General features: G+C 23.0%; 1 protein-coding gene across 2 annotated transcripts in view; it reads left to right on the forward strand.

Moving 5' to 3' along the window:
• The first annotated feature begins 3,655 nt into the window (after positions 1–3,655).
• LOC117168883 overlaps positions 3,656–8,954 on the forward strand; it is a 62,662-nt gene continuing 57,363 nt past the window's right edge. For both annotated transcript variants that reach the window (XM_033354781.1, XM_033354780.1), the window contains exon 1: positions 3,656–3,769. The gene's annotated coding sequence lies outside the window, so the exon portion shown is untranslated. The remainder of the gene's footprint in view (positions 3,770–8,954) is intronic.

Raw genomic sequence — 8,954 nt, forward strand, 5'->3', positions numbered from 1 at the left:
AACGAATTTTGAACATATCTTTAAAAAAAATTAATTTTTAAGAAAATAGTTTGACTATCAACCAAGCAGTTGAATTTTCAACCGAAAAAGATGAATTTTCTACTAAAATAATGACATTTCCAATAAAAATTTAACTTTTTAACTAACTAGTTTAATTTTATACCAAATTGTTAAATTCCAAGTTAAAAGATGAATTTTCTACAAAATAGTTTAATTTCTAACTAAAAAATATTAAGTTCTACAAGAAAAATTAATTTAGAACGAAATATTTGAATATTCAACTGAAATTATAAATCTTTAATCGAAAAAGATATTAATTTAAAAGAAAAAACAGTTGTATTCAACCAAAAAAGAATTTCAAACAAATTAGTTGAATCCTCAACCAAAACAGATTAATTTTTAGCAAAAAACTTGCATTTCTAACAAAAAAGACGAATTTTTAATAAAAGAATTGAATTTTCAACTAGAAAAGAACATTTTGTTACGAAAAATGTATTAGTTACATTTTCATGAAAAAAATTAATTACCAATCAAAATAAAACGATTTTTCAACAAACTGGTTCAACTTTAAACCAAACATATGAATTATGAACAAACAAGTCAATTTTTAAACAAATAATTTAATGTTATGCTAAATTGTTAGATTTAAAAGTCAAAAAGATGAATTTTGTACAAAATGGTTGAATTTTATACTCGAAAATATGAATTTCGAGCATAAAATTTAATTTGCAACCAAATTTTTTAAATTTTTAACCTCAAAAGTATGAATAAAAAATGTTAAATTTCAACGAAATAGTTAGATTTTTAGACAAGAAGATCAATTTTCAAATAAAACAGTTAATTTTCTACCAACTAATAGTTTACATTTCCAAAAAAAAAATTTTTATTTCAAATAAAAGACAGGTGAGTTACTTCAAAAAATACTAATTTTCAATAAAAGTGTTGGATTTTCAATCAAGGAAGTTTTTTCATATAAAAATGGAATTTTCCATAAAATAATTGAATTTGCTACCAAACTGTTAAATTTTCAATTTAATTTAAATCAAATAGTTGAATTTTACCATAAAAACAATTACTTTTTAACCCAAACAATAAACTTTTAACAATATAAATACATTTTTAAACGAATAGTTGAATTTTCAACTAAATAGTTAAAATTTTAGTGTAAAACCGGTCATTTTTAATACAAAATGCAATAGGGAAATTGTCATTAAAACCAATAATTTTAAATTCAGAAAAAAAATATCTTTACAAACAGTTGAATTTAAAAAAAAGGATTTTTTAAATAAATAATTAAATTTTTCTTCCAAATTGTTGTATGTTCTGATCCAGAAGACAAATTTTTCAGAAAAATGCATTTTCAACCCACAAATATGAATTTTCAACAAAACGTTGAATTTGTTGAATTTCTAAACATTTAAATCTCGACCAAATTTTTGAATTTTAAAATCCAAAGATGAATTTTCTACAAAATATTTGAATTTTCAACCCTAAATTATGACATTTCAACAAGAAATTGAATGTTTGAGTAGATTATTGAATTTTTAACCAAATTGTTGGGTTTTTAAACAACAAAAAATTGATTTCTCAACCCGACATCCAGAATTTTCAACAAAAAAATTAAATTTTCGACCAAATAATTGATTTTTCTAACAAAATTGTTCAATTTTCAAGTCCAAAGATAAATTTTCTACGAAACAGTTGAATTTTCATCCTTAAAATTCGAAATTTTATCAATAAAGTTAATTTTCAATCAAATAGTTAAATTTTACAGTAAAAAAATTAGTTTTTTACCCAAAGAATAAATCTTTAACAATATTAATTAATTTTTAACTGAATAGTGGAATTTTTACAAAAAAACATTGAACTTTCGACAAAATATTTGAATTTTCTACAAGACAGTTAAAAAATTATTTTTTAACCATATAAATAAATTCTTGACCGAATTTCCAAACCCAAAAATGAATTTTGAACAAAACGTTGAATTATTTGAATTTTTAATGCGAAAATATGAATTTTTAACAACAAAAATTTTGAAATTCTAAGCTGAATTTTTTACAAAACAGTTAACAAACAATTCTTTAAAAATATAAAGAAGTTTTTAACCAAATATTAAAATTATAAACCAAATAGTTAAATTACAGGACAGTTAAACACAATTTAAAAGAAGTAAAGTTTTTACAATGTAAATAAACTTTTACGCCGAATAGTGAAATTTTCAACCAAATAGTTAAAAAAACAAAAAAAACAGTCGAATTCTGAATAAAAAATTTTATTTTCAAACAAATAGTTAAACTTTCTGATTAGGAAGATGGATTTTTCTAAAAAAAAAAAAAACAATTGAATTTCAAACAAGAAGGATTGAATTTTCGACGAAATAGTTACATTTTCTACTAAATTGTTGAACTTTCAAACAAATAGATGAATTTTTACCAAAAAACATTGAATATAAATAAATTTTCGACCGAATTTTCAACAAGCCGTTGAATCAGTTGAATTTCTAAGGCGAAAATATGAATTTTTAGAAACAAAAATTGAATTTTCCATCAAATATTCGAATTTTCAAATCCAAAGATGAATTTTCTACAAAACAGTTGAAAAATAATTCTTTAAAAATATAAATTTTTAACCGAATAGTTAAATTATAAATAGTTAAAAAAACAGTCGATTTTTCAACAAGAAAAATAAATTTTTAAACAAATGGTTCAATTAAAAAAAACAAAATTGGAAACATTGAACTTTAAACCAAATTGTTGAATTTTCTACAAGACAATATATAAACAGTTAAAAAGTAAAAAGTTGAATTTTCAACCAAATAGTTAAAAAAACAGTCGAATTTTGAACAAAAAAATTTAATTTTCAAACAAATAGTGGAATTTTCTGGCCAGGAAGATGAATTTTTTTTACAAAGAAATTGAATTTTCAACAAGAACGATTGGATTTTCGACGACAAAAAAAAAGAATTTTCAACGGAAAAAATTAATTTTCTAAAAAAATGAATTTTTTAAATGAAAAAATATGAATTACGAAAAACGTTAATTTTTAAGCAAATAGTTTAATTTTATGCTAAATTGTTAAATTTAAAAATCAAAAGGACACATTTTCTATAAAATAGTTGAATTTTCAAATTGAAAATATGAATTTCGAGCATAAAAATTGAATTTACAACTAAATATTTCAATTTTCAACTTGTACCAATAATGATTTAAAAAAAAAAAAGACGTTCATTTTCAGAAATAGTTTAGTTTTTTACCAGAATAGTTTAATTTTCAACCCCAAAAACTAATTTTGAAGCAAAAAAGAATAATTTTAAACAAAATTGTCGAACTTTTAATATCATAATGAAATTAAATATTAATAAATAAATATAATAATATTATGTCCTGAAATATCAGTTTCGTTTGTCCTTAAAAAACAATCTATACTATTTTATTTCGTTTTAGAACAATTTTAAAACGAAAAAATGCCTTATAGTTTATAGTAAAACGAAAACCAAAATATATTTTTGACTGCACTAAAATTTAATTTGATTTCAATCTTTTTTATAATATATTGAAAAATTATTTATTATTTATATTTAAATTCTATATTCCCCCTTCAGATTCCATAACGGAAACATTGGATTCTATCAAAGAAACTCACACTACATTATTAAAAACAAATAGGATTTACGTGGAATATATAGTGGACACTAAAAAGAACAAACAAAAGGCCCTTTTGGAAAAAATCGGTCCCGAAACTTTACCGAAAGAAACAGCGATCGAGAAAGGTTTGCATTTTTATAAATTACACTCATTCCACAAATATTTTATAATCGTACTATATTTTACAAAATGTTATTTATATCACAATATAATATTTCGCTATCTTCTCATTCTCAGGATTATATACAAAATTGATTAATCAGCAGGACTATTTTTTAAATAATTAAAAAAATCCTATTGTCTGATATGTCTTTGTATTTCAAAAATAGCTTTTTTTTCGACTATCGTAATATATTTCTACTACAGTTTTTAATCTAGTCAGAGCTCCTCATCTTCGTTCTCTTTTAAATTAAGACTAACAATCAGTCGATGCAATGAAAGAAACAAAAAAAATATATTACACAATCATTAATTATAAATTCAACAGGTAATAACTATCACGAATGATTTATTTTTTAGCTTAGACGTAAACCTTTGTTGTCACATCGATTCAACAGTGATGTGATGCGATTTTTATTATGAGTTATGGACGTAGGAGTGAGCCGTCCTAAGTCGGCACTTTGTGCTAAGTCACAGATTTTCCATTTGGATTTGTTTCGTGGGCATATTAGCATGAAATGTGTAAATATTCGTAGTCCTGAGTCGGCACCAAACAGGCGTCTTGAATCGGCTTTTCGCTGATTCCTTTTAAAAATATTCTTCCCAAAAACTTATTGTGCCGACTTAGGACGTTTTTGAAAAAAATAGACTTTTTGGACATTAAAGCACCATTAAACCCTGTTTATTATCTGATTTCAATAAAAACTCTTACTGTGCCGACTTAGGACAATTTTAAAAATAGAAAAAATCGACTTTTTCGGCATTAAAGTATCATTACACCCTGTTTATTCTCTAATTTCAGTAAAAACTCTTACTGTGCCGACTCAGGACGATTTGAAAAATAGAAAAAATCGATATTTTCGACATTAAAGTTTCCATTAAACCTGGTTTATTCTCTGATTTTAACAAAAACTCTTATTGTGCCGACTTAGGACGATTTTTAAAAAATAGAGAAAATATACTTTTTTCGACATTGAAACCGGTTTATTCTTCGTTTTTAACAAAAACTCTTACTGTGGCGACTCAGTACGATTTTGAAAAATATCAAAAGTCGATTTTTTCGGCATTAGAGCGCCATTAAACCTGGTTTATTCTCCGATTTCAACAAAAACTCTTATTGTGCCGACATAGGACGATTATGAAAAATAGAAAAAATCGACTTTTTTGACATTAAAGTACCATTAAAACCTGTTTATTCTCTCGTTCCAACAAAAAATCTTACTGTGCCGACTTAGGACGATTTTTAAAAAATAGCGAAAATATAGTTTTTCGAGATTAAAACCGGTTTATTTTTTTTTTAACAAAAACTTTTAATGTGCCGACTTAGGACGACTCTCCCCTAATAATTTATAAATAACTAATGTCTCTAGTCGAGGATTCGCATCGATGAACAATAAAATACAATTTTTCGTCAAATTAGCTGATTTTCTGCTTACAATATTATTTTCGAAGGTTCGATTTCAAATAAAATTAACATTAAAAAAATATAGATAATAATGTAACGAAACTAGACAACCACTTTGAACAAAATAGTAGAACTCTGGTCAGCAGGGGCGGATTCAGAAATGGGTGATTGGGGCAGTCGCCCCCCCCCCCCGAGATTTAAAAAAAAACAAGTTTAAAATTTATATATCACGCACATAAAGTATTTAAGGCCACTTATTTCCATTTGTTAGGATCCGTAATTTTGCCCACTTTCCCCAACGCCGTATAAAAAGTAATTTTAGTTAAATAAAGTTTTTTCGTGAATTTATTTAGGGGTCGTCACAAAAATAAAGAATTTCATCAAAAATAAAGAATTTTCAACCATGAATATTAATTTCCTATTATAAAAGACGAATTTTCAATAAAATTTATGTTGTTTTTGAACCAAATAGTGGAATTGTCAAGCTAAAAACACGATATTTCTACAAAACAATTGAATTTTTAATCAAAACGAGAAACTTTCAACCATTTTCTACTAAAAAAATACGAATTCTGAACATAATAAATAAATTTTTAACCAAACTGTTACATTTTCAAAAAAGAAAATCATTTTTTTTAACCATAAAAGAGGAATTTTTGACAAAATATATACATTTCCAACCAAATATTTGAATTTGCAACAAAAAAGATATTTTTTTTTTCCCGAAAAAGAAGAATTTTCAAAAAATTACATTGTCGATGCAAAAAAAAGTAAATTTTTCAATCATATAGTTAAATTCTAATGTAAAAAAATTGATTCTTAAACCAAAAAAAAATCTCAACCAAATACATAAATTTCAAAACTAAGAAATGAAATTTCAACCAAAAATGGTAAAATATATTTTTATTAAGAACAATTTTTTTTTACTTAAAGTATGAATTTTCAATAGAAAAAATGAATTTTTAAGAAATCAATTTTAAACAAAAAAAGAGGAATTTTGAATCCAACAGGCTATAGTTAATTTTTAATTTGAAAATATTATTTTTCAATAAAAAACAACTGAATCAACCAAAATAGATGATTATTTTTCGATCAAAAGACCTGCATTTTCAACAACAAATTTATTTTTTACCGATAAAAGACGAATTTTCACCCCAATATTTAAATTTTTAGAGTAAAAATTACGACTTTGTAACAAAAAATTAAATAGGTAAATTTTCATTGTAAAATAATAATTTTCAATTTAGAAAAACAAATTTTTTTTAAATTAGTCGAACTTTCAACAATAAAAATTAAATTTTCAAAGAAATAGTTAAATTTTTAGTCTAAAAAAGATAATTTTTAATACAAAATGGAATAGGGTAATTTTAATTTAAAAACAATAAGTTTCAATTTAGAAAAACAAATTTCTTTAAAAAACTATTTGAATTCAGAAAAAATGAACTTTCAAACAAATAATTGAATTTTCTACCAAATTGTTGAATGTTCTGGCCAAGAAGACAAATTTTTCACAAAAGAGTTGAATTTTCAAACCAAAAATTTTAATTTTCAACAAAACGTTGAATCAGATGAATTTCTAATGCTAAAATATTAATTTTTAAAATCAAAAATTGAATTTTTGACCAAACATTTGAATTTTTTAGTAAATTATTGAATTTTCAAATCCAAAGATGAATTTTCGACAAAACGGTTAAAAAATAAATCTTTAAAAATATAAAACAATTTTTAAACAAATAGTGGAATTTTCAACCAAATAATTAAATTATAAATAGTTTAAAAACAGTCGAATTTTCAACAAACAAAAAAATGGCATCTTCAAACAAATAGATGAATTTTTACCAAAAAACATTGAAATATCGACCAAATATTTGAATTTTCTACAAGACAGTTAAAAAATAGTTGTTTAACAATATAAATAAATTTCGAATCGAATTTTCAAGAAAAAAAATTATTTTTCAAACAAACAGTTAAATTTTCTAAAAAATGTTGAATTTTCTGGTCAGGAAAGATGAATTTTTCTCCAAAACAGTTGAATTTTCAAGAAAAAGAGTTAAATTTTCGACCAAATAGTTAAATTTACAACCAAACTTTTGAAATCTAAACCAAATTATTGAATTTTATGGTAAGAAAAAATACATTTTTCTACAAAACAGTTGAATTTTTAACAACAAAAAATTATTTTTCGACCATATAATTGAATTTTCTATCAAATAGTTGGATTTTTGAGTCCAAACACGAATTTTCTACAAAACAGTTAAAAAATAAATTTTTAGCAATTTAAGTAAAGTTTTGACCGTATAGTTCGATTTTCAATCAAATAGTTAATTTTTTAGTCTAGCAACGATCACTTAAATCAAAAATCGAAGAGGTAAATTTTTATGGAAAATAACAATAATTTCCTGTTTAGAAAAGCGCTTTTTCAAAGAAAATATTTGAAATTTCAACAACAAAATTCAATTTTCAAAGAAATAATTGAATTTTCTACTAAATTATTGAATTTTCTGGCCAAGAAGATGAATTTTTCACAAGACAGTTGAATTTGTCAAGAAAGAAACATTTAATTCTCGACCAAATAGTTCAATTTTCGATCAAAATTTCGAATTTTACAGTAAAAAAATTAGTTTTTAACCTAAAAAATAAATTTTTAGTCTAAAAATCATCACTTTTAATAAAAAATCGAAAAAGGACATTTTTATCAAAAAAATAATAATAATTTCCTGCTTAGAAAAACGAATGTTTTAAAAAACAGTCGAAGTTTCCACAAATAAATTTTTAATCGAATAGTTAAATTTTACAGTAAAAATTTAGTATTTAGCCCATAAAATACATTTTTAGCAATATAAACAAATTTTTAATCGAAGTGAAATTTTTAGTTTAAAAGCGATCACTTTTAACAAAAAATCAGAAGGTACATTCTCATTAAAAATAAAAAAAATCTATAATAATTTCCTTTAAAAAAAACAAACTTTTCAAAAAATAGTCGAAATTTAACAAAATTCAATTTTCAAACAAATAGTTGAATTTTTCACAAAAATATTAAATTATCAACAAAAAAACATTTAATTTGCCAACATATTGTTGAATTTTTCAATTCAAAGATGAATTGTCTACAAAACAGTTGAATTTTCAACCCTAAATTTTTTGAATTTCATCAGTAAATTTAATTTTCAATCAATTCACCCAAAAAATAAATTTTTAACAATATTTCAAAAACAAAAATTTAATTTCTGACAAAATTGTTGAATTTTCAACCCTAAATTTTTTAATTTCATCAGTAAAGTTAATTTTCATTTTAAAAAGTTGAATTTTATAATAAAAAAGTATTTTCTAACCCAAAAAAAAGTTTGAGCAATATAAACAACTTTTTAACTGAATAGTTAAATTTACAGATTAAAAATTATAACTTTCTAACAAAAAATCAAATAGGTAAATTTTAATTGATGAATAATTCAGAAAAACATATTTGAAAAAATTCTAATTAAAAAAAAAATGAATTTCCAAACAAATAGTTGAATTTTCTACTAAATTGTTGAATTTTCAACCCTGTAAATTTTGAATTTCATCAGTAAAGTTAATTTTCATGTAAATAGTGCAAAAATAGTCGAAATTTCAACAACAAAATTGAATTTTCAAACAAACTGTTGAATTTTCTGGTCAAGAAGACGAATTTTTCACAAAACAGTTGAACTTTCAACAAAAAAATTATATTTCGACCAAATTGTTGAATTTTCAACCCTACATTTTTT

This window comes from Belonocnema kinseyi, chromosome 3 (genome assembly GCF_010883055.1).
Source record: "Belonocnema kinseyi isolate 2016_QV_RU_SX_M_011 chromosome 3, B_treatae_v1, whole genome shotgun sequence".
Taxonomy (NCBI): domain Eukaryota; kingdom Metazoa; phylum Arthropoda; class Insecta; order Hymenoptera; family Cynipidae; genus Belonocnema; species Belonocnema kinseyi.